This window comes from Anguilla rostrata, chromosome 11, assembly GCF_018555375.3.
Source record: "Anguilla rostrata isolate EN2019 chromosome 11, ASM1855537v3, whole genome shotgun sequence".
In the NCBI taxonomy this organism is placed as follows: Eukaryota; Metazoa; Chordata; class Actinopteri; order Anguilliformes; family Anguillidae; genus Anguilla; species Anguilla rostrata.
This window is the reverse complement of record NC_057943.1, coordinates 32758608-32785884: the sequence shown is the minus strand read 5'-3', so window position 1 is coordinate 32785884 and position 27277 is coordinate 32758608. Positions and strand designations below refer to the sequence as shown.

The 27277-nt window shown below is 43.5% G+C and overlaps 1 protein-coding gene across 3 annotated transcripts in view; it reads right to left on the bottom strand.

Annotated features, from left to right (window-relative positions):
* The window catches only part of dlgap4a (discs, large (Drosophila) homolog-associated protein 4a), a 197964-nt gene that overhangs the window by 83354 nt on the left and 87333 nt on the right, over positions 1-27277 (bottom strand). For all 3 annotated transcript variants that reach the window (XM_064299451.1, XM_064299453.1, XM_064299452.1), the window contains exon 2: positions 23387-23454. The gene's annotated coding sequence lies outside the window, so the exon portion shown is untranslated. The remainder of the gene's footprint in view (positions 1-23386; positions 23455-27277) is intronic.

The window sequence follows — 27277 nt, the reverse complement described above, 5'->3', positions numbered from 1 at the left end:
AGAAGACACATTTTACATACAGTAATACATCTTTGTTTACTGGAGCTGCCACTGATAAAACTCTCGTGAACTGGTATTGTCCTTTCCTGGGTTCACCGCATTGCAGTCTGGCAATGATTCAGTCAACCCCTTTCTCACTTCAGCAAACAGAGGTTGCTACAGTGCCTCTCTCTCTAGTCAATCTGATTATGGATGTGCTTGATTCCTTCAAGCACACTACCTGAGTTCACCTAGAAGCTATGAGAGTACTGCACAAGCAGCAGAACAATCAAGAACTCAGACATACAATTCAATCCTGTAATCCAACGGAAGCAAACAGAACAAATTAAAGCAAATCAATAATAATTGATTTACTTTGATCTGACATTAAGTTCACCAGTCAAAATAGTAAGAAATCAGTGCCGATTGTGACCAGCGCATGTGTGACACTAACACCACTGAGGTTCCAGGGTTCCAGCTGGCTGGGATGATGATGTTCAAATGCACCCGAGGGCCCCCCCTTTGGTCATTCGTGCACTTGCGGCTCACCCATTGAGCACCAAATGAAGTGTCTTCCTCTGAGTCATTCCTGAGATCTGCGGGGCAAAAAAGGGGGAAACGCTTCGTGCTTCAGAAGAAAGGACACGCTTTCCTTCCTGCGCTCTCCTCCATCGACAAGAGCGAGGCGATGAGCGTCAAGGCGCAAGCGTGATTTAGCATATCAAACCGGGAGAAAAAGGGGGAAAAGCAAGCACTCTAACACAATAGAAAATCATGAGGAATACACCCTGATTTTCTCTTATAAATCAGACCCTCTTGATCTTGAGACACACTCAGCTTTCTTTGCTCTGTCTTCTTGCAGTCACACACAAGAGGAGGCTCACTGCTAGCAGCAGTCGGGCTCCTAACAAGTCAATCAAGGAGTAGGATGAATTAGACAGGACTCTAAGGTTTCAAATAAGGTCTTGTTAGTTTTTATAAGTTCTAGGGTTGTCCTCTTATCAGCCAGCACATCAGGGTGGATTAGTATTGTCTTATAAAATATAGTTTTTATACTGACTATGGAGGATACTCAAAGATAAAAGGTTTTTCACTATAGCCAAGTCACTGAAGAACTTGACAAAAACAAAACTTCAAGATGAAATGTAGCCTTTCCATGGGAAACCCTTATTCAATTTGAGAGCCTTTTGATATCTGCCCAATTAGTTTTTCCAGTGGTGGAAAACATGTTGAGAATGAACTGTGTACAATAATTTAACCCCAAGCTGATGTGGCTTTCAAGAAACAAAGAGTAGAGAAAATAATTAGAAGTGCTTTATGGTATAAAAACAACATTTTAATGTATATTTTGTAGGTACCATGAGTAATTCCCCACCTATTTCATGGGTTTATAGGTTTTGATACTTTGCCTTGATGCTACACATATGCCCTTCAAGTACTGCCATCTTCTATGTCTCTCAAAGTTATAAGGCTTTATTTAAGAGTAGTGCAAACCAGGCAAAATGAAGTGGAGTGAGTTTACCCTGCTTCATTCGTGCAGTATCAGTGGTTGTCTCAGTCTAATGGCGTCTCTACTCAGTGCTGTTGTCAACTCAGAATGCTTTGAGGGGGGACAATTTAATAAATGTAAACTCATGGGGGAAGGCGGTGTTTTAAAACAAAGTCAACTCATGTTTGACTCAGCTAGATAAATAAAGGATTAATAACAAAATAAAAAGGTTGGCATTGGAGGTCTGGGAGTATAGGAGAGGACATCTCTGACTCCAGCCCCAAGAGTTTTCATACAGCTATGAGGTGGCGATGGTCAAATCCAGGGAGTATCTCAGCTCTTCATCCAACGATGGAGAGTTCATCTTTCGGAAGGCAAGTAGTGACATGCAGTGTCATTCACAGAGCCTTAAATGGGGGACCACAGCAGGGCTTGTGTGAACCATGCCTGTTTGGCCTGTCCGATTTGCTGGACATAGAGTACGGTGAGGATGAACCAATCGGAACCCAGGCTTTTAAATGATGTCGACAGGAGATATTCATCAGCTTTGTGGAAGGCAGCCAGGGATGGCTAAACTCGATAGCGGGCTGGGACCAGGTGCGGACCATGTGGAACCGAAAACTGCTGACTCAGCAAGAGATCCCTGAAATCGCTGCAGCTGAGATAGTGGAAAAATGGGGGGGATTCTGGGTATGGGAAAAAGGTAGGAAAACTCAATAATAATTTTTGGGATTTACGATGCGTAGCTGAACTAACAATGAGAGCAGTACAAAGGGGTAAGTACCATAATAGAGAGAAATGCTCTGTTAAACCAAGCATCATCACATGAGTGGTGTGGGTGGGGTGACCTGGCAGAAGTAGAGGGCCTGGAGAGTGGGCTGTCCAATTGAGGTGTGTCAGAGAGCCAATGGCCCAAATAAATTTCAGGGATATTTTCCTGCTCTTGAGCTTCAGTGAGTTAACCCCCCCTCCCCTCCTCCCAGCTTCCTACAAAATGGATTGGTGCTCATAGAGGATTCTGGGTAACAGAGCAGCAGCTGACCAGGCATGGAGATCAGTATCAGCAGGCGGTGCATTGGGAGCTTTTCATTGACCTTCCGCTACTGCTGGTGCATGGACTCCAAGCAGCCATGGCCTCTCCCCTCAGCCTGGGATACGGATGCTCTGATCACTGAGGTGGGGGAGACGTGCCCCATTGGAACTTTTACTTCCTCCTTTCACACTCTCTTTCTCTCTATCTCCCTCTCTCTCTCTCTTCCCTCCATCCCTCACTCCCTCTCTCTCCCATACCTCCACAGCCTGGTGTGAATTTCAGTTGAGGCATCATGACTTCTGGAGGAAGGCTGCAGATTTTGCCCTCAACCTCCAATAGCAGTCTAAATGCATCTCCATAGGTATGACGCAATACTGCAGCAATTCTGTAGACAGTCAAAAGACAGACTGAGGCAGAAAAACTTAGCATGAAAGAGAGAAGAAAAGAGAACAAGACAAAACACACAGATGTGAGAGAGAATGAGTGAACTGAAAGAAAGACAGATGGAGAAATACACAGAGAAGCAGAGAGAGAGTAGAGGTCTGCATCAAGACTGAGCCCACCTATGCCCAATATCTTTACTGCCCGACCCAAACCAGCCCGACAAACTTTAGGCAAATTTGAAGCCTGAACCCAGTAGAGCCTGATCACTCAAATAACCAGCCAGCAACACAAGAAACTTCCACCAGCTGCTACCAACCATCAACAACAACAGCATCAAGCAAAACGTCTTGTTTTTGTAATGTATCGATGTTCAACTAGGAAAAACAGCAACCATATTCGAGCTGTCATGCATTTTTAAAACACATTTTCCTTCTGTCAAATGTGACATTAAGTTTGTCACTTACACTTCTGCAACAACCAGCACAAAAGCGACTTCCTCATTCTTTCAGTTTGTGTTTGCATAAAGTATGCTGGTCAAATATTGAAGTAATTTCTAGTTTAATGTTTGTTTGTTTTGATCAGAACAGGCTAGGCTGCTTGCTTTAGAGCCGCGTTTCCTTCTGATAAAGGCAACGTGAAAAAGTTGTGCTGTCAAATAAAGGTGTTATAATTTGCTAGTTGAGCATATTGGTACACTACAAAAACTGGAAGCTTTGTGCCACTGTTGTCAATTGCTGCTAACAGCTGGCGGAAGTGTTGCTATGCTACTATTTGTAAACTTCCGGATTGGCAGCGCTTACTGTACGTGAGAACGGTCTATAGGACTGTATCCAAACTGACCCAATGTCACAAATCTAAAATACCCGCCAAAATCACAGAATACCTTCGGGCCCCGTCAGGCTCGGGTCAGGATACAGACCTCTAAGAGAGAGAGAATGCTTTTTTGAGTGTCTTTAAAGAGTTTGGTCTTTGCTGATGTTAGGGCTTTGTTTTAAACAGATGTGCTGATGTCTGCATTCATGGTTCCCCAGGTTACAGCGAGATCCTTTTAGCATTCCCTAAATGTACATGCAGGCTCATCCCAGATAAAATTGCACACACGTACTCACAAATACGCACACACACGTACACACATGCCAGTGCACGATCTCACAAACACACACACACATACACGCATACACACTTATACATATTCACATGCCAGTTTATAATTGCACACACAATCACATGGAGGCGACAATGTGTGCAAATACATATTTATGCACATATGCCTGTCTGCATATGCAAACACACATTCACACGTACGCACGTACAGACAACTGCGTAGGTAAAAAGGACGGACTTTGAAAGTGTAATGACCTTTAATATAGTGTCCTGGTAAGGAAATCTCACTGTGCGCAATAAATCAAAACTAGCACAAATAATAAACCAAGCCAGTAAAATAATTGGCATTAAGCAAACACCACTGCAACACCTATATGGTCTTGCCATGAAAAGGAAAGCCCTGAATATCGTGGGTGACTGCTCCCATCCACTTTACTCGTCATTCCAAAAACTACCTTCTGGTAGGAGGAGTAAGGGTCCCAAGGGCAAGGAAAAACATCTACAGAAAATCATTTGTCCCCTCTGCAATCACTATCCTCAATAATGGACCAACCAGAGACTTGGGCATGTGGATGTAGCTAACAGTAACCAGGAGATATTTGAAGGACTTACGGTGTTGTAACTTGAAGGACATTATAGTGACCGTATAGTTGTCCAGTGTTTGCTGTTATGTTTTTTAATCCGTGTATACCTTAGTCTGTGTCACTTGCAATGAGCATCGAGCTGAAGGAAAATTTCCATTTTATTTTATATTTAACGGACAATAAAGCTTTCTATTCTATTCTATTCTTGCTTTTGTCTAAAAAAACAGTAATGCAGTTTGTTGTGCATTTTCTCCTGGGCCGATAGCACAGTCACCCCCCCCCCCCCCTTCCCCGGGCCCCAGGCTCAGTGCTCACTTCACATTTACACTGCAGCATCTGCAGGGATCCAGCAGAGCAGATAACTACAGTGCAGGAAGGACTATTCTCCTCCTCCTACAGTAAGAGTAACAAGGCAGTGCTCAAACTGGCAGGTCCGCTAAGGAATTAAATGAATACCATATTCATTTTTTTCTATAGAAAAAAACCACTGGCATCTGGACAATTGCATCATGTTCAAATTCAGTACCATTTACAGACTAAAAAACTTGCAGGTGGTGTGGGACTTACGTACCCACAGGCTCCACTGTTTGAAGCAAGAACTATTGCCGGAGGTGCCAGAATGTTCACAGAAAGAATGATATTTTTTTTATTCTAGAAAGGGGGGCATTCTTCAAGAACAGAATTTACATAATTTCAAAGAAAAACAAGACAAAAAACAAGTCCAAGCAACCCTCAACCCCCAACACACCCAACCACCGATTCAGAACTAAGGTCCTGTTATTGGGGTTCCTAGAGCACAAATATTCCCCAGTCCCCCATAAAGCGTGTTAAAAAATTGTCCACCAGTCTGTAGTACCAACAACAGCAGCCACAACCCCAACATGATATTCTTGGAATCCACTGACCCCTTCCCCAAGGTACAATTTTGCTGGTTTTCCAAATGGCAAACTTTGCTAAAGGCAGACGTATTCTGGAGCCAAAATAAACCTTTTAAGAGTGAAAACCTGCCCAGAAGACATTAAACACTGCTTAATGGCTAAAATAAACTACCTAAGCAAAGCATTTGATAAAACGATGTTCCAGAGTCTCGACTTGAAACTCCTCCCCAACCCTTGGATCTAGGTGTTCCAGATGTTTGCTCGTAGCTACAGGCCCATGAACAATCCTCTACTGGAACCCAGCTGTCCATTTTTCAATTGGACACTTGTACAGGGACCTCCAGCTGCCTCTACTGAAAGAGTCTGGGCTAAAGGCCTCAGTCCACTTTGAGGCACTAAGCCGGATTCCCCAGCTTTTTTTCTGATGCAACCACAAATGAATGCTCACAGATTCACACGCTCCCAGCACCCCACCCACACACGCCTAACACCACCGTTAAGCCGTGACTATGCCGGCAACATCCCACAACCTCTTGTCCCTCAGAGTCCTGCTCTCTGAAAACCCCCTGTTGGAGGCCGGGAGAGACTCACTCACTTCCTCCACCTTGTTCTCCAGCAGCGTGGTGATCAAACTCCAGAAAACTCAGCCAAGCTCTCCCCTGACCTCCAAGTGGGCCCATCCATTAATTGTCCCAGCTTCACACACCCTGCATTTAAAAAAACTTGTCTGCAAACTGGCGGATGACAAAGCTCTTACAAAATAGTGCCCGTTCCACCCGGGGATGAGAAAGGAAGAGAGAGGGAGAGAGAAAAAGAGAGAAACAGGAGGGAGAGGAAGTGAGAAGTGACCCTTCAGGATGGCTTCATGTGCTGCAACACACTTGCTGCGGAGGCGAAGGCCAAATAACTGCTTGCACAACTTGAGTAATGCCCAAATGTGTTGTAAACCAGCAATGCACAAGTAATAACATATTTTGTGTGTGTGTAGATGTGTGTGAGACATTTTTTCATTGCTCACAAAAAATTCTTCACTGATTTCAGACACAACACAAAGACACAAAAATCACGTAATAACATAATATCATGTTTACTAAATTTAATGACCATGTAACAAACTTCCCATAGTGGCCACAGGCACTCCACTGTACGTGGTTGACCAAGCGAGTTCATTACAAGCTTATTACAAACACTGCAAAAGATGTTGGGCTCTAGGGGCAATTGTAATGAACACAATATAAACTAAATGACAATGACTTCACAAGCACTGCAAAAACTACAGGTAACTTTCATGAACAACATTAACAACTGACGTTCAACTGCCATTTCTTTTACCCCAAATTTCATGCAATATACATGCCACCTTTTTCCTTGTCAAAGCTTTCCTTAACACAGTCTCAAAATGAAGTTTTCCTTAACGGAGTTCATTTTGGTTATCTCCGAATGAACGCGAGCATCTGCAGTTAATAGCGAGTGACAGAAGAGAGCGAACGCGGTCTGAATCACGGCCGCCGTTTGACGCAGTGTGACTACGCGCCCGGTCCTTCTCTTCTTCGACTTGACTGTCGAGCCGACAGCTTCCTCCCCCTTCCCACAAGCCCACGCCGCCAAATAGGTGTAATAGATGCTAAGGCTAGAGGCTAAGTGCGTGTGACAGCGAGAACCAGGATGAGAGGAGAGCAAATTATGGGCCGGTGCCTGGTGCGCTAAGAGAGTCCGCTTGGATCCGTTTCCCGTGGTGTCAGAGCGGGGATGACACGCACAGCGCACACGCTGGCGTCCGGCCAGGGTCGATGGAGTCGTCGCATGACATGTGAGATTACATGATGTGGCTTGGGGGGGGGGACTGTTTCTGCAACATCTGATCCGTGTGCTTCACTGCAGTATGAGCGTGCTGAGCAACGCCATGTTAACGGTGGGAGAGGGACGGAGAGGCTGCAGGCAGACTGGTAGGGACAGATTGAGAAACTATGTGCAAACACACATAAAAGCCCGGCTTTTATACCCCCTTAGTTTCGCCGCTGCAGACCCTCATGCGGAGCCATTAGCTTGTAGCACAGCAGGTTTGTCATGACACATACACACACGCACAAACAGACAGACACACGCTCTCATTAGCTGGGCAGTGCCATGCTGCCCTCAGTGTGATAATGTTAGGTCATGCTTGCAGGAGAAGAACTGCAGACAAAAACCCAATGCACACACCCCCCCTCCGCCCCCCAGGGAGCCAAATGGCCAAATGGCTCTTCCCTTCCTATCTCTGTCACTGCAGAGCTCCATGTCTGGGGGCCCGTGTCTTTGAAATGGTGTCGCAGCAGGAACAGAGGGATCCGCTAGGGCGTCCCACAAAGACTAATCAGCTCCAATCCTCGCGTCGTACACCTTGTGGGCCACGCACCAATGCTTGGAAACGCTCTCCAAAGGTACTGTAGCTACAGAGTTGACTACCTCTGTTGGGACGTCCTGAATTGTTCAACAACTAATTAAGTAGGGCAGTGATTCACTTGGGCCACTATACTGTGCTACACTGCTCCAGTGAATTAACAGCATTATCATTACAGTTAAGCTGGGGGCTAAGGAGAATGAATGGGATGCCAGATATTTGTGATGTTCCCTTTATCCCCTCAAAGACAACTTACGCCCACACCAGTTTTCATGAGTCATTTTTCAAGAAAATTTGATACAACAGTCCACGTCAAACTCGAGGGTGAAAAATACCACAATCTGGCAACCAGTGCAAGAAGACATGAACAGTGGAGACTTACAGTAATGCAGATTAGCTGGCATGCTACTGCCCATGGCTGGAGGAACTGGTGAGGAACAGTAAAGAGATATGCTAAAGGGCTTCAGGCAAGAAAACGGCAGAGAAGCATGAAACACAAACGTGACTGGGTTGCCAGATGATCCACACCAACAGCACAAACACAACACACAGAGCTCAAGGTAAACTAGAACATGAAAGCATTCTGCATATGTATGAACTACTGTAGTAAAAAATACCCGCTGCAGTGCATGCTGGGGATTATGCTAGAGTGCAGTCACAGGAACGCACAGCTGCCGGGAATGAAGCTTGGTTCAAACCTCATTACAAGGCCCCAGTCGCACAACTTCTGCGTTACGCTTCTGCACAAATTTAAATACTCAGAAAGAAACTTCTAGAAAGTCCCATTTTTAGTGCAGACCTTTTCACTTTCATCCAGTTTCTGGAGAATTCACTCCTGTCAAACCAACTATTTTTTATAATTTTTAATTTATTTTTGTGCTTGTGCTTCTACAGAACATAAAACAGTGTGTCAGTTCATAAAGGCACTCACAAGTGCAGGTTGTCCTGGTTGAGCTATGTACCCCCAGACTGAAGCTGGGGATGGGTTTTTAAATAATCATGGCTTTAAATCTTCCAGGGTTCCTCAGGTGACCTCCTCCCTACGATGTACATCCAGGCTACCAGCTCTCATCAATAAGAGACCTGCCTCTCTGCAAATCTGTGAATCCCATGCAGTACAGCTACCTCTTCATTAGCCAATCAGGAGACACAGCAGCTGACAATGTTCTGCTACATGGAGCAGCTTGATGCAAAAACTGAAAAACATGGAAAATTAGAAAGCGGTATTGTCAATTGACGTCCGGCCATGTACTCAGTGCTGGCCAAATGGCTGAAGCTAAGCAGGTGTGAGCTTGGTTAGTACTCAAATGGGTGAATCTCAATAAGTTGCTGCCGGAAGTTCTGTTGGTGGGCCAGTAGGGGGCATCTTTGCTCTGGTCAAATTAACCCCAATGCCACAGTGCAGTGATGGGGACACTGTGCTATAGGAGACACCGTCTTTCAAATGAGACCGTAAGCCTGACTCACTATGGTCATTAAAAATCCCCTGACACTTTTCGCAAAAGAGCATGGGGATTCCCCATTGGGTCCGGGCTAAATGCCCAATCTGCCGATCTCCACCTGTCATCTAATCATCCCCCAATTTAATGAACTAAAAAACGGTCTGTCTCTCCACCTCAGCTGATGTGTGGTTTATTCTGGTGCAAAATGGCTGCTGTGTGTCACCCAGTAGGGGCTACACATTGGTGGTGGTTAAGGCGAATTTCTCCCTCATCACTGTACAGCGCATTGGGTGTGAGAAAAGCACTATGTAAATGCAAGGCATTATTATTAATGCTTGCATTTACAATTGGGGGGGGGGGGCCCAAGGCAGCATCAAAAAAGGACAGAGACTCAGCAGGAACCAGCAATCCCATGGTGCACTTTGTTTAAAAGCAAAGCCCTTTTAAATGCAAATAACCAAAGCAAGAAATTATGAAATGGGAACCCTCTTTTTTTAAGAAATTACTTTATATTATTTATCATGGGAAACTTTATCAGTAACTCAGCATATCAAGACACTCCAGTTTACTGAAGCAACCATAACCGTCACATTTCCTAACATTTCTAACATGAGAATTTGAGCGATAGACAGAACCATATTAGAACGGGTGTGGAGTATTAGTCTCTTAGTTTCTTATGTGAGGCTTAAAGAGATGTCTCAGTCATTGGTAGAGTAATGACTCATGCCTTCATGCCTTTCAGGCTCTGAGATATTCCCTGTCATCTTAAAAGGCAGTGGGCTTTTCTCATGACGCGATGCCTCTGGAGAACTGGGATTTGAGCGCACAGAAGTAAAGCTCATTTCACTTCGTCTCCGTACTTATTCAGGTTAGAGGTTGCAAGCAGGACAGCATGTCCAAGTGCCTGTGTGTGTGTGTCTTTGTGTGTGTGTGTGTGCGTTGTGTGTGAATGTGTGTGTGTGCGAGTGTGTGTGTGTGCATGTGAGTGTGCGTTTGAGTGAAAATGTGTGTGAGTATGTCTGTGTGTGTGTACATGTGTGAGTGTGCCTGTGTGCATGCGTGTGTCTTTGTGGGTGTACAGACATGGGTCCCTGCGTGTGCATGTATGCATATGCACAACGTGTGTGCGAGTGTGTGTCCAAGTGTGTTAGTCAGAGAAAGAGATTGCATACAGTATATGCATATGGGCTTTCGCGTGCGGTGCCTGTTTGCGCATGTATTTCTTGTGGTTGAAATTGCGAATTTTCTGTGTATGTGCATGTGTGTGAGTGTGTGCAGGCATGTGTGTGTGCTTGCGAGTGTGTTTGTGTGTGACTGGAGCTGTCACAACTGTTCAATTCCCCAGCTGGAATTGCAGCACAATGTTATATATCTCTGAAGTCCCTTCAGGAGACCAGAGTAAAGGTCACTTTCTCAGATGATGTAGTGTTCACGCCCTGTTCCCGATTCCTCATTGCCCCCAAAACAGGGTCTGCCTTAAAAACAAGACAGTCGGCGTGTTAGTAAAATGGTCTCCTGTCAGATAAGAACAGTAAAACATCAACTTCTGCATATTGCTGAGTGATAGATATTCACATTATCAGATTACCCAGCATGCAATTTTATCACCCACTAATGAGGTGTTCTCTCTCATTGCATAGCCTGCCTTCTCATTTTATGTGATTAATAAGCACCTTGGCTCACCTAATGCTGAACATCTCACACGGGTTTACCTGCCGTACCTGTGCTAATTATAAAACTACATCCCCAAACTCATTTGCTTCTGAATAATGCTACCTTCTTTATTTCCCTGTTGCACCTGTTATGGCATCTAACTTTATCCTGTAAAATGAGGTATTGAGTATTGCTATTGGTTGTTACCCTGATGAAATAGCAGCAGCACTGTCCTTTGTCCTAGCCTTCATGCCTGCCAAATGCCTGTATGTGAATGCAAATATATATATATATATATTTATATAGAGGTGTATCCAAAGAGGACATGTAACCAATTCCCGGGGTGACAAACTGGAAAGGAGTTGACAGTTGACTAGTGTAAACCCAACTCCATTGCAGGGTTAAATATAAACAGGTATTTATAGACACATTTTAAAATGAACATAAAAGTACCGTACACAAAGTATACTGTTACATAACGGTTTCTGTTGCACTGGTTCAACAACAGAACAGCTTGTCATCACAATGATTCATATTTGAATTTATCTTGGCCACTGCAACTAAAGATACACATGCACCAGGCCCTGAGTTTCACACACCACCTTCACTTCAGTACACATTCAGGATGAAGCGATAAGGATGTGAAAAGACAGGATTAGCCACAAGCACAGTTACTTCATTAAACCCAACAGGGCCAAAAAAATTTGGCATTTTAGGCGCACTGACAAGCTAGATTATGCAGTTCTCCCTTTGATCATTTTTTACATGTATTCATCATTAATAGGAGCCAGACATATTCTATGAACATATGTGACATATTATCAAATGTTAATACAACATGAAAACAATCTAGGGAAAGTGTCTTGGTTGGACATGCCAAGCAAGCACCACACAGAAGCAGAAAGTGTAACTGGCTTCTTCTGCATTAAGAGCTTACACAGTAGAACCATAAGGGCACTATAATATGTTTAGATATGAAACATACTGATTGGATATAAAGGTTGGATTGTATTACATCACATTTAGGCATTCTGCAGACGTTCTAATGCAGGACGACTCACACAGCTTACGTTATTTACATACAACGTGCTTACACAGCCAACTATTTACTGAAGCAATTCGGGTGAAGTATCTTTCTCAAAGATACAACAGCAGTACCCTGCCGAGGAAACAAACCTACAACCTTCACATGACAAACCCACTTCCCTAACCACTAGGCTGCACTGATTTGCAATTCAAGCAAAAAAAGCAGTTGTTTCTTCTAAAATAGAGAGAGATACACTTTAAAATGTTTTCTCATTAAATTTGCTTTCATTCTCGGGTATACAAATGAGATATGACCTTTTCAGGGAATGGATGCCTCATTAGGTTACCATTGGTTACCTTTATGCAAGCAGCCATTCTACAAGACAAAATGGAGGAAATAAGTCAATATTTATTTACATATCGAAATATATTTACATAGGTGCTTTCTGACCTGAGACGCCTTGAGAAAGGTATGACCCAAAACACAAAGTGAACAAAAAGTCAATAATGAAGGCAAGAAAGGGTTGAATGAAGTTTAGTTCTACTTTGAACACAGAGCAATTAGTAAGAAACCAGGTGCGGGGTAGATGTGACTCATCATGTCTGAGAGCTAACAGAATTATCCAATGACAACGAAACATGTAATTGCAGGCTGACTAACTTACTCCTTTGTCATTATATGCAAGTGAATAAGGTGTGGATTACAGGCCTTTACCTCTGTATGACATTAAAAATATATTTATATATTTTGGAAACATTTTTGTGTTTTACATTTCTACTATTTTACTGGGGATCAGCATGAACCCCTTAACTCAAGTTGATAACTTATACTCCAGCCCCCTAGGGTTGTGGGTGCTGGCACCCACAGATTTTAGACTTGAGAGATAAAGTGAGGGGCAGGAAATGATTTAATGAATTTATTGACAGTATATTGTACATAAATGCATATATTGTTTACAACTAACCATAAATTGCTGTTAGCACTCAATGGTCCTATTGGAAACGTGCATTCATGCATTTCTTTTTTTTATCTCTAGTGGTTTTACCTATCAAGTATTTTGCATCAAAGTGCAAAGAGCCCAAGCTTTAAAACAGTATATGGATCATAGCACTGCACATTGAATGACCCATAAAAACAATTATTCCTGGCAATGTCATTTTTGGACGCCAGGGCCTAATTTCATGGCCACTGGGCTTTAAAGGTCGAAACACAAAACAGGAAAACTATATACCTTGCAAAACGGATTCAAGGCACATCTTTGACCAATGGCAGCAGCTGTAATAATGGAACCAAAAGAGCATGTTGGTCGAGGGATGGGAAAACCACAGCTGTCTGCTGAAAACCAGCTGCTTCATGCTGCTAAGAAAACAATTAGCTAAAGAAGCAGGTTAGCCCAAGCCTGCCGACAGCGAGCGCAGGACGTGTTTCAGGAAGAAGAAGCTTCTAGCGCCTGTCAACAAAAACACGCAGATGGGTACGGTCACCAATTTAGCAGGGAGCAGTCAAACAGAAGCCTCCGCCAGCCCATTCATTTGGACGCACAATTGCTGTGAGTTTTTATTTTTATTTTTATAAATGCCAGGGAACCGGCCGCTTCCCGTCCAGCGCTTGCCCTACCGGGGGCGGAGCGCCCAAATCTTACTCCTCGGCTCTGCGGGGGAGCGAGCCGTGTGGTCGGGCAGGAAAGGAAATTAAAACGATGCACCCAAGTTCACGCCTCCTCTGTGCTTCTTCAGAGCGGTGAGGCGGAAGCCGTCCCACACGAACCAAGTCATTTTTATACCAGACCGAACCGTTGCTCTCTCAGGAAACGAGCGGTTTATTTTCGGAATAAGAACATGCAGCTAATCTCTCCGAATGGGGACTGTGGACGGCCAGGGAGAGAGAGAAAATGAGTCTGATGGGATTAGAGTAGATTGACTGCAGACACGAAAATCGAATTAAAAAAAAAAACTCATAACAGATTAAACGGATTCTGATAACCGACATTATTGCTGTCTCTTCACCACGATAATTAAAATTTGACAATTGTTAAAAGTGGTCCTTTATGGCCGCCGATCCTAATGCGGAAATAAAAGGGCCGCTCTTGAATTTTGTTTGATTAGCCTCGAGTCATGTCAGTGCACCATTGGCCGGTGCACTAACTCCCTCTTAATAGTAGGCTATATTCTTAAATAATGTATTAAGTATTTAAAACAGCATCTTATTCTAAAGTGTTACCGCTGGGTTTTGACCCACATATTGCATACAGCACAGTTATTAAAAGCATAACCAGAAGCCATATAAAGTGCTGACTAAAATGTACTATACACAACAAATATATAATATATAAGGTATTCGGTGTTTATAAGTTATTAATAAGGTACTGTATTTATTTGTTTACTCTTATGCACTTTAAACTGTATCCAGACTATGCACATATAGTCTGGCTGATACTTGATACAGCCAGGGGCAGAATAAGTTGGGTTTTGATCATGTACTGCACCACTGTTCGTGTACAGCAGATTGTTGTAAAATGTTTTTTAAATTATTATTATTATGACTATTATGGAGATGCGATGATGCAAAAATATCTGAACAAAAGACAACAGTCTTCATTCAGAAAATTTGAAAAATATGCTGTCATTATTTTTGCTGATAAATGTAACATTTTGAACAGAAAAGGCTACACTATGGCAACTTATTTAAAGTTGTGCTTTGACTGTGAATGGTAAGATTGATGAATGTTTGAATAGGCCAATATTGTTTTTGAATAAGTAATTGTGTAACTGTTTCCAGTGGCCCTGATGACTTGTTTCTAATCTGACAGCTGTCTGTCACTCCATTCAATGATCTCTGTTTTGTTCAGACTCATCAAGCAGAAGGGACACACCCCATGGAAACCCAGTTTCGGATTAAAGACTCAAAAAAAGAATTGAGAACACTCAAAAAGAATCACACTTGTGAAACATACACAGAAGCATTTAAGGGATGGATGGTATTTTTTAACCTTGTATAAACACACACACACACACACACACACACACACCTACACACATTTTTACTTGTCTAAGCATGGACACACACGTGCATGCACACACACATGCTTGCCTAAGCATGCACACACTTATATACAGTATAAACACACATACACACACACACACACACAACATACATACAGCATGTTGGATTGCGCGGATGAGTACGGTTCGGATCCTCCCGGTTTCGATTAGGCAATGCAAGGCTCGTAAACCCCCACCCCCCCCACCCACCCACCGTGAGGGAGAGCCGTGTTTCCCTGACAACCGTGAATGAAATCCCGGTTCCCGTGAGCAGTTGTTGGAGCCTGTACAATTCACACAACGGTAATGATGCGCTCATGCGGGGGTCAGCTTCCCCCCTCCTAATACACCTCCCCCAGCACTGAAGGGAGGCAGCGTGGGGGATTTCAGCCAACGTTTGGGGAGCAGCATGTTGGAGGAATGGCAAAGCTTGTCCTAGGTAAACACACATGAATCACCGCCTGGGATCTTAACAATCACAGCTTCAGCGAAAACACTCCAAACTTCAGCTGGCCTTTGGTGCACTGAACAAACGCTCTTATGAAAGGCAGTTTACACAGCTCGCATTTTACATTCCATCAATATACAGTATATACAGTCAAACTTGTGTCCAGGTCCCTATCCACTGTGCTAAACTGCCACTCCATAGCTCCGTATTTCACTGAAGTCATGTGAGTATAGAATACTTTACTAAATCCAGGATTTGCAGCTGTGGCCACCTGGTGCCAAGTACTGTTTACCCCTCCGCTATCCCACAATTCCGTGTTGAGAGATCGTGTGATTTCCTGTTGGCGGATGTCTGTGCATCGATTACTGGGAGCTAGTCAGATATGCAGTCCAGGATGGTCCTGTTCTCTGCATTCAGCAACAACTTTGTACTTTCCATCAGTACAAAGAAGACCAAGGTCATGTTCCAGACTGCTCCTGGAGAGCCCCACCAAGACCCAGCAATCACAGTCAGCAGGCAGAAGCTGAAGACAGAGGACAGATTCACCTGTCTGGGCAGCGCTCTCTCTCTATCCCACTGCGCAAACGTCAATGATGAAGTGAATGCTTCAGCATGAAGGCAAGTTCATGCTCCGGAAGACTTAGCCAAACAGTTTGGAAATGGAGGGGAGTGAGTATAAAAGCCATTTTCCTCTCTGTCCTCCTGTGTGCCAGTGAGACATTGACCAGAAGTCTGCTTAAAAAAAAACTCAATAGGTCCCATCTCACTTGTCTTCACAAACTCCTAAAAATGCACTGGCCAGACATAATCCTGATACTGAGGTCCTGGGGTCCTCATACTGCACATGCCAAGCATCTATACGATGCTGAGGCAAACTCAACTCGGATGGGCAGGCCATGTCTGTAGAATGTCTGATGAGCATCTACCCAAGCACATTTTCTATGGAAACTACAGACTGGAGCACAACACCAAGGCGGACAAAAAGCACTTTAAAGGCACTGTAAAGGCGTCTCTTAAAGACTTCCAAATAGACCCTGCTACATGGGAGCCACATCCCCAAGATCATTCAGCCTGGAAAAGTGCAATATTGAAGGTTGCCAGCAGCTATGAAAGCCAGTGCACAAGAGCAACACAGGAAATGCATGCTCAAAGGAAAGCCTGTGCAACTGCAGCCTCCTCCTTAAATCAACAGACCCTGCTGTCTTGCCCTCACTGCGCCCAAGTCTTCCAAGAAAGGAAAGGCCATAACAACGCCACAACCATGGGATAATGATGTAGATGGTCATCTTCAGAATTGAAGTACAAGTGACATCCCACAATGCACCTGCCTGTTTGGCAGCGGCCCATTGGACAGAGTTCATTCAACATTTCCTTCAGACGTGGACTTCAGAGAATGTACAGAAAGTATGTGTGTGTTTTTGTGCACACACGTGTAAATGTATATGTGAGTGTAACTGTGCATGTGTGTGTGTCTGTGTATGTGTGGGCGTGTACTATGTCCGTGAGTATGTACGTATGTGTGTGTGTGTGTGTGTGTACTGTGTGTATATAAGTGTGTTTGTGTATGTACTGTGTGTGCTGTGTGTGTATGTGTTTTGTGTGCATACATTGGTTTAGGGTTTTGATGCAGTTACCTCTATGGCAAGCATTCTGCCATCCAGAGCGAAATATACGCGTCTCAATACTCAAAAAATGTATCCTCCTTTCCTCCACTGCCACCTGTCTCCTCTGTGCTCCAGAAATCAATCTTTTTATGCCCTCTTTCGCTCCAATGTCGAAGCAGTTTCAAACTCCGCCCCTCACCTCCTCCCGGTGAAGGATACATCAACGTATGCTGCCACAGAACCCTTTTCACATTTCTGTGTGACATCATCGTGCTCACACCCACAGAGACTGAAGGACCACCCCACAGAATCTGACACTATCCAAACTTTAGAATGCAGCAGAGAACATCTTACCATGAACCTCCCTATCAAGCAGAATATTTAGCTTAAATTTTATGTGTCTCAGTTGGTTATCATCACACAGCATCTTATCCGCAGGCCTGCAGTGGATAACAAAATGCCAGTTCACTTTCACGGCTCATATCCTGCAGACAAATTCAGCAATTTAAATCGGGGAAGCAGGTTTATTTATTTGCTTGTCTATGAACGTTGCTTAAACGAACATGACTCTAAACATAAATAAGCATGACAGCTACCATTATTTCAGTTTGTGAATATGCATGAATGGATTTATTCAACCAACCGTTTCCAAAGGAGTTTTTATTCCCAACAAATTAGATTTCAGATGTTACAGTGGGAAATAAATTGTTTTTTTTTCAGCAGTGAACACAGCCATAATAGGAACTCTGGGAAACAATAACTCTTCCAAAGATGAATTGACAAATTCATTTCACTAATTACCGAAATGTTTCTGAATTAGCCTATGCGAGATGCAGTGAACAGGCAACAGAACTGTATAGCTTCAGTATATGAGCTGAATTAATGCCCTGTATGTTCAGACCTTAGGCACATCGGGATTCTGCAATTACAGTAAATTGTTATATGTTTGCTTATACGATCAGATGTTTTATATTATGTTGCTGATCACATATCGATTAGTGTCTCGACGCTAACCACAAAATCAGGTACATATTCGTGTACTGCATCTACAGCTACTTGTGCTTGAAATTTTAAGCTATTTTGCAGCTTTAAATCGGCTGACCATGCGTAAGATCTGCGATTGGTCATAATACAATTTGTGGGCTCGGCATCAGTCAGAGTTAAGATAGAGCTACTAGATCAATTCTCCACGCTGACTTTGATGACAAAGAAGCAGACAAGCTGTCTCAATTGTCTTCACGCCTCCTTGTTATCTCCTTTCCTCCACCCCCCTCCTTTGCTCCACACACTTGTGGGTAGGAGATGAGTGGTAGAGGGGGAGTGGAGGAAAAGAGGTGTGGAGTTTTTGGACACATCCAAAATGTCCTCCTGTCATCTTTTCGTATTTGATTTCGCACTCCGACACAGTCTCTCTTTCACTCTCCCACTCTCAAACTTCTTTAATTAAATGAAATAATTAAAAAAATGTATTTCGTGTTTACTCGGGTGCCCTTTGTCTAATATTACATTTTGTCTAAAGACCTGAAACCATTCAGTGTGGAAAAAAAATGCACTAATAAATGGAATCAGAAAGGGGCAAATGCTTTCCATGGCACCGCACATACCGTTAATGTGGGTTGTATTAACATCCATAAACACAGCATGATGATAACAAGCAGCTCCTGAAACACAGGCTAACATTCACATCAATAATTGAGCTGAGGCATTAATATATCCTGACCCTAGACTGCATGACAAAGTAGGCCTAAGAAGCATGTTTGAAATTAATGGCACGGGATAGCACTAGCAACTAGAATAAATATTATGCAAATTGCTTTACAGCTGTGAAATATTAACTCATTATAGACATGGCTATAAAAACCTATGTGTGAGCAACTCACATTCGAGGGACCATGGCTGCACTAGCGCTGCTGGAAGCCCTTGTAAGCGAAGGGATACACAGTTAGCGCGTTTTTAGCGACTGGGCAGATTTCCTTGCGCATGAGGATCAATGTCTCATGAGTCGACACAGTTTACCCAGAGCCATCCTGTCACAGCTAGCCAAACAACATATTTAACTTAGCTGGATGCAGTACTGGTGATGGGACCGAACAATAGTTTTGCTCGTCTGCACCTCTATCAACAGCATTTCAATCTAGCATTCAGAGAATTCTTTTTTACTCTCCTTTCTGTGACTATGTTTCCTTATATTTTACTGCAGTTACAACTGCTTTATTTAGCAGTGTTTTACTGCCATCTCCAAGCGATTTAAATAGTGAAATAAGATGTATGATGCCACCATATACGGATGGGCATTCAATGGGTTGAGTTGTAAAGCTTGTTCAAGAGCACACACTTTAGTGATTGATAAATAAAACGTGCGTAAGTTTGATTTACAAAACTTTAAAAAGATTTGCATACACATTTTTATGAATCATGAGTACGCACAACTTTTTAACTGGTCGTACGATCACATTTAGTATGAAATCCACGTAAATTCTATGCATGAGGCCCAAGGGTTCTGTCTGCCCAGTCCCTCCAGATCAGCTCTCCACATGAAATTAGTCAACCAAAGAAACCAAAGTGCATCTCATGCCAAGTTGAGATAAGATGATTAGAGTTCATCTGTGCTTGGCACAACTTCACATGGTTTGACTTTGCATGGTTTGGCATTGCATGGTTTGACTTTGCATGGTTTGGCATTGCGTGAATTGGTGTTGCAGGATTTGGCGTGGCGTTGTTTTGCATGGTGGCCTCTGATTTGGTGTGACATGCTCCCAGTCACATCTGACCCCCGGTGTCACCTCCCGCCTCCATAGGAACCAATGGCCTGCGAACGCATGTACAGTCAGGGGGAACATGCCGGAAGGAATTCCCCCACATCTGCTGAGCCACGCCCTGCCTTTGACGCTCTGTCTGTACAGTCATTTCCCGGTTCGTTCAGCCATGAATCTCCACATATGCTATGGGGGGTCTCTTCGTCTTCTCGCGTTTTCTTTCTTCCCTTCTGTCTTTCTCTTTCTTCCCTCTCTCTCTCCGAGCGCGTTCGGTGGAACCCGAGGAATGGAGCGTGCTGCCCTGGAATCCCGCCGGGGTCCGCGCGGAGCTTGTTGGGACTGGGACTGGTGCGTCCGGAATGAGAACGGGCTCCCCCCTCCGCAGTTGATGCAACAGTCTGGCGCTGCAGAGTTTTCCGAACAGGGAGGGGGCCTGTTTTTGTTTTCCAAAGCCATCTGGGAAATGATTCACCTGCATCTTCCACTAAATGACCCAGAGAATGCTCAAATTCCTCACAAGTGGAATATTAACCGCTGCTGTTTAGTGAACAACAACAACAACAACACAGAGCCTCTATTCCTTAGTTTTTTATCATTGAAATGTGTGTGCGCGCATGTGTGTGTGTGCATGAGTGCATGTGTGTGTGTGTGCGCGTGCGTGTAATTTTGTGTATGTGTGAGTGTACGGGGCTGTAGCTGTCCAAGGTCCTGTAGGCCTCCCTGGCTGTCGGAGGGAACAAGAGTATCTGAGAGTAGCCAAGGAGGAGGAGCCGCCCTTTCTCCCTCCCTCCCTCCCAGTACCTCAAACTCCATCATGTGTGATTAGTGTGACTCTGCCCTCTGAACATGGGCCTTTACATCTCTGAGGCATCCCTCTCTCGAGCGTTTGCTTCATAACTGCTACTGTGCCCCCCACCACCATCCCCACCCCAAGGCAATGATACAATCCCTGGGTCGGCCACTGGAACGAGCACATAATTACAAAGCGATGATGATGATGATGATGCACGTTATACACAGCTATTTACTGTGGTGAGTCATTCTCCCATGAAAGCATAACTCTTTTCTTTTGAAAATTGATTGATGATGGTATAGGAAGACCCAGAAGCATGCAGCTAAACCCAACACTTAGCAGTGGTGTATTTGCTGTGTTAGGATCACTTGGTTAATCATGCCATGGGGAGAAGGGAGAAAGAGCGTCTTTAGGGACCGAGCGGATACGTTTGCGGTGATTGGCTGACGTTTGCACATAACCCTGCAGGCAGCATGCCGCTTATGGGACTGCTGGTGTGTTTCATTATGCAAATCAACATGAACAGGCATGTGCACTCAATATGCAAACAGTTGGCATTCATGCTCTGATACTCCTGGGATACACACAAAACTGAAGGTCTTTTGCATGTTTCATGAATCCCACATTTGTTTTTCATAGGAATAAAATAAATCCACTCCTCAGATACCCCTTAAAACCTTGGCTTCCGACACTCGTGGCCATCCCACATAGAGCAGAGGGGTGCTGAAATTCTGTATAAAAACGCAAAAGTTTGATACAAAACCAAAACAAGGCAGGGGGATTAGAACAATAGCTCATTTACCAATTGTCTATGTGTATGCAGTTTGTGACATGCATTCGAGAATTGCAATTTCTACATGAAACACTCCAAAAAGCAAAAGAGAAATCTCGCATTTCCAAGATCTCAAGATCCAAAAGGTAGTATAATTAGATAATTGTTCATTCAGAAACACATGAAATACAGAGTAATATAGCCTTTGTCTTTGACCCCACCCTCCGTGGTGTCACCATGGAAACCCGTCCAGGCCTTCTACTGATATTCAGGATGCCAGCATAGTTGCCACAACCTTGCCAGATGAAGCCTGCCAATAAAAGCGTGCCACACTCGAAGGTTTGGTAGATCTAAAATCTTTAATAAAGCACATCTCTACTTCCATTCAAACCATGGTTTTACCTGCTTCTGCTGCTGCTTCTTCCCAAACCTGAAGCAGCGAGGGTTCTGACAGTCACTATGTCAACAATGGGCGGAGCCAGGACTGGCCAGAGGGAGAAGAATTCAGCTGCTTTTCTGAAGGAAGCACTAATTTTAAAATACCAATCGTTTCACAGGCACACCAGAGAATCACATCGATGACCAAGCAGCTATCTAACTGTGGAAGTAATGGTGCAGAAAATGCTCACATCTCTGCATCAACCGCAAAATGGCTGTATGGTCCTATGAGAATACAACCTGGAGAGGCTTTGATTGTGCACGTGACCATCGACAGACACACAGGGAAGCAACTAAATGTTCTGTCCATATCCAGGGATTAGAAAACGTTATAGTTTGTTTAGTCATTCCATGGTGCTCCTTGCGGATAATGGGGATTTGGGAGAGGCGGTGATTACCCAAAGCAGATGGTGTGAATTAGGGAAATCTAGCTACTGTATTCACTAATATACAAGGTCTTCAGCATAGCAGGGAGTATCATAACAGCAGTCAGAGCCCAGAGCCATGCATGAATAACCACAGAACTTAAAAAGATAAAGGATAAAATCAGCATTTTGAAGTTGCTTTTAGACATTGTGTGGTTTCAAAAAATAAGAATATTTCTTTTAACACTGTTAGAACAACAGCTGCATGTCCTGCATAAAAAGCTGCATAAAAATGTAATGTGTCCTTGATTTAGTGGTAGTAGTCATAGTAGTAGTGGTGGTAATAATAATAATAATAATAATAATGATAATAATAATAATAATAATAATTCTCACAGGCAGTGGAATGTACAAATAATATAGAAATAATGAGTTGACAAGAAGGTTAAAATTACAGATAAACTGGGGTAAAATATACAGTGATAAACAGGCAACATAAAATATTTAAAAAAAAATAAAACCTTTAGAAGTCAAACAGAAATGAAATTTGTAATAAGCTGTAAAAACAAGCAAGACTGTTTTCACATGCATGACCTCTATGGTGAGTTCCCACACAAACTCTCTGCTCTCATCCTCTGTACAGTACCCGCTCAGGGCCAGCAGGGTGCGCACATCGTCGTGGCGCAGGCTGGTTTTTACGTCCGCAGCCGATGCTGCGTTTCTTGCACAGTTGTTTCTTTTGTGGAGATAACAGCTGTGCTAGCTCCCCTGCTCACTCTTCAGCCTGGCTGAAAGCGGGAGCTCCGTCAGAGGGCCCCGTAAACTCTTAACCTCACGCAAGGAAGCCGCGTTTCCCGCGCAGAGGGTCCCTTTCACGGCCCTTCGGTAGACCAGGCCTCAAAATGGCAGTGAGGCTCCCCCCCTCCCCACCCCCCCCCATCTTGCCCCCGATCAGGGGTGATTAAAAATAAGCGACTGAAACGATTTCATTCTTTAAATAGTTTTCAGGGAAATGCAAAAATGTGATCTCCGTGTAAACTCACAGAACCGGGCATGCGACACATTTTAACTCAAGTGTGAACACGCGACCACATATGTATGGGATATACAGAAATCCCGCTTGCCAAGTGTATCAGGCGTGAGTGTAAGTGCAGGGTACGGCTGGAAGGTCATCTCAAGGCCAGGGCGTTGGGGGCACACGCCTTTTGGCACTCACCCTGTGATGCGGTGTACGGGAAAATCCGTTTTCAGTTGGCGGAAATAATCCCAAAACAGCCGAAGGTCCTGCAAATGAAGAAAACAGGAAGAGTGAGACTCCTTAACTTTACTGAATCAGGGCAATGCCCTGGATTCTATCAAAAACTGTCCTGCACTTATTTTATGAACTTGTCCCCATTTTTTTCTCCCAAATTTAGAACGCTTGCTCGTGCTCACACTGAAACGCTATCCACAGCCTGTGTGGTTCATTTAGGAAGGAGCAGACAACATACGCAGCTCAACAGACAGACTTGTAGGTGCTTGACTGACTGATAGGGGGTGCTGGTGAGCTTTGAGAGCAGTCCCCTCAGCCGACTGAAAGCCTGCCTTTCCTGGGGGGGGGGGGGGGGATTTCTGGCCATAGTTGGCACTGGCACTAGAACTGACACTGCCACTGGTGCTGGCAACGGAACTGCCACTGGTGCTGGCATGGTCCAAATTTGATACCAGATGGTGGAACCCATTCATGCACTAGGATGATAAGCCACATAGCAGGCTGATAAATGGGAATCTTTTATCTATCTACTACGCAGGATTTTTAGCCTGAAACTATTATAAAATGTTCATTCATATCTGTGATGCACTGGCAGTCTCTGTCACCAAATCGCAGCTCCTCTGCCTATATTTCTTCTTCTAAAATGTTTTGGGACATTTCTGAGCGTGACACTCTTTTCTTTGTGGGGAGAGGAGTCAACCTTGGAACTGGAATCTCCTCAATGACAACAGCTGAAGTTCACAAAGGCGATGAGAAGCGTAGTGTGTTGGCATGTTTTCTGCAAGTATCATGACCTCTAGCTATTCGTCTAGCTATGTCAGGTAGCTGGAGTGCCGAAGTCAGGTACTTCGGGTGAGTGGGCGGGGTTGAAGATGGAGGAGGAGTCTTTTTTGATTGTAAAAACAGGACCACAGCGAGACTAAAAGTATAATCCAGGGTTTTGCCTGGATTTAATCAACATTTATCCCTCACTCTGATAAGGTGAGAGTGCTTCTGAAGTACTTTATCGCATATAAGAAAACATCAGTTTTTAAAAGTTCAGAACTGACAAAAATAAACTTGTCAAACTGTGTTTGTGAAGAAAAAAACAAACATTTTTGATTTATTTTTATTCACGACATAAGAACATACATTTTTTGAGTCCATTACAAAGTGTGCATCTTTCAAATCTGACAGCCCTGTGAAATAGTCAAGGATGCTTAAACACTTCTTGTTCTTTTGACTGCTTGTTTAGAGCACAGAAGTACAGTCGTGCTTTGGTTGGGTTCTGTGTCTCGAGCAGTGGCCCAGGACTGTGGTTTTTCAGGGCTGTGGCCCATGACTGTGGTTCTTCAGGGCTGTGGTCCAGGACTGTGGTTCTTCAGGGCTGTGGTCCAGAACTGTGGTTCTTCAGGGCTATGGTCCATGACTGTGGTTCTTCAGGGCTGTGGTCCATAACTGTGGTTCTTCAGGGCTGTGATCCAGGACTGTGGTTTTTCAGGGCTGTGATCCAGGACTGTGGTTCTTCAGGGCTGTGGTCCAGGACTGTGGTTCTTCAGGGCTGTGGTCCAGGACTGTGGTTCTTCAGGGCTGTGGTCCAGGACTGTGGTTCTTCAGGGGCTGAGGGGTATGCTGGCTTTAGCTTCTCCCTTAGAATCAGCAATTTCACCTGAGAAACCAGGTCAGGTGAGTTGCAGCACAGATGCAGAGCTTGAACAGTGCGATCTCTTCGGCCTCTTGACAAAATGGTGAGGCTGAAATCTTGGAGCTCAGTAACTGTAATAAACAATTTTACTGATAAATCAAATGCTGAATAATGAAAACCAGCAGACCCCACAACTCTAGGACTAGCGCTGAATATAGACACAAGGCTTTTTCATTAAGCTGTGTCAACTTTTCAGCTTTATGGTTTTTTTTAAATCTATAAATGTGATGCGCAAAATCAACCTTTTCCTCATTACAGCATTTGTCACAACTTTCATCCTGTTGCCAATGAATCCCATTAAAAAAAACAAAAAACTTTTTTCTATTAGTGCTAAGCATAGCATAATAAAATGTCCGTTTAAATTCATTTGGGTGTAGTGATTAAGCTAATAATATAAAACTTAAGGAAAACTTTTGCCTCTGTGATCCATGCCAGTTTAACTGATTTTAGGCAGTCCATCATAAAAAAATAATGAACTCATTGAAACAGAGTAACACTATAGGTAGTTTCAGAAAATGCCACAAAAAAGCTAAAAGCACTAACAAAGTACATATATACAAGCGAAAACCACAGTTACTGAGCAATTCAGGGTTAAATATACAAATCTAGGAGGACAAAATGCGAGACCTAATTATAACTAACTGTTCGCTAGTTTACGTGCTAGTTCATTACATTGAACATGTGTAAATTTGTTACATATAAACTTGGTTGCAGCACAGCTCAAAGTGTGTAATCCACACTGGTGTGGAGTTGAATCAGGCTCATGTACGCCTAATAAACAAACACCAAAACGACATACTGCAAAGGATGAACCCTGAACACAAACTCCAGAAATCTAACATTTCACACTTTTTTTGGTCTAATTCCAGATTTTTGAATCCCAGAAATGTGTCGTGTAACAATAAGATAGTGTTTGCATGGGCTACAGTACAGTTGAGGCCAAAAGTTTACGTACGCCTAGGCTAAAGATATTCAAACTCAGCTTTTCACAACTCCGCTCATTTCATGTTACCACACTGTAGGCTTTGAGCTGTGCGCTTCTCGCCTCTGGTGACAAAAATAACGAATTAAGTAGCCGCGCCCGGTGCATCTGTGTGCTATGCCATTGACTGTGCACATGAGGTGTGGAACATTCCAGAAAAATAGAGCCGCAAAATGTGTTTTGTAAATGTAAAGACCATTCATATTTAACTGTAATGGACTGCTACTGAATACTGTTAATGCTTTTAAATACTGTGTGGCACATTTGGCAGCCATTTACAATGGTGGTAACTTACAATTAAAACCATTGGGCCAACAGCAAGTGTGTAATTACGTAATCAATGCTTAATAAATGATTAATGATTGTGCATAAAACTGTTGATGGCTAGTCAACATTAATAAATGTTAGCAAACACACAATTAAGGTTGGCCAGATTGAGAAAACTCCGCACAAGATCACAACACACCCAGATGAGACAAGGGAATAAATATTAATAAAGCGTGGAAACCCTATCCAATGTTACGAGCTTAATGTATCCATCAGGAAACTCTGGCCTTCATGCTAATCAAGGTTGAATAAAAAATCAAATCAAGCAAAATAAAGGAAATATTATTCAGTCTATAATGCTTTTGTAAATAATTTTTTAAACATTTGAAAAAGTCAACAATGAAGTACAATTCATACATTATCAACTATTAATAGATACAGAGAGACAGAGAGGTTGTCATGCAAAGCAAACAGGGGAAAGGCAGAGACCAGCCGTCACTGGAGTTACCCGCCCGTGCTCCAGTTTCCATGGTGTCCATGACCCCCTTATTTGTTCATATACAAACCCCCCCCCCCCCCGCCCCCACGATCATCTCTCCCCATGTTCATTTTTACGACCAGCGTGTTTCTTTACACGTGTTATATTCTTTCTATTGCGGAAACTTCCGTACACTTTTCTTTCTTCTTTGTGAAGAGCTCAGCACACCAGTTTTGCATAACATATTGTTATTGTAGGACAGCAGGTTTTACACGTCTTTCTTTGTACACTGCATTTCCATTCAGTTTATTCATTCATTTCATTCGTCGGACTCTCTTATCCAGAAAGAGAACACAAGTATATCCATCGGCATTTTATGAGAAATAGTGGCAGGCATGGCTTATAACAATTCTCAGACAAATGAGTTTAAGCTCTAAATTTAAG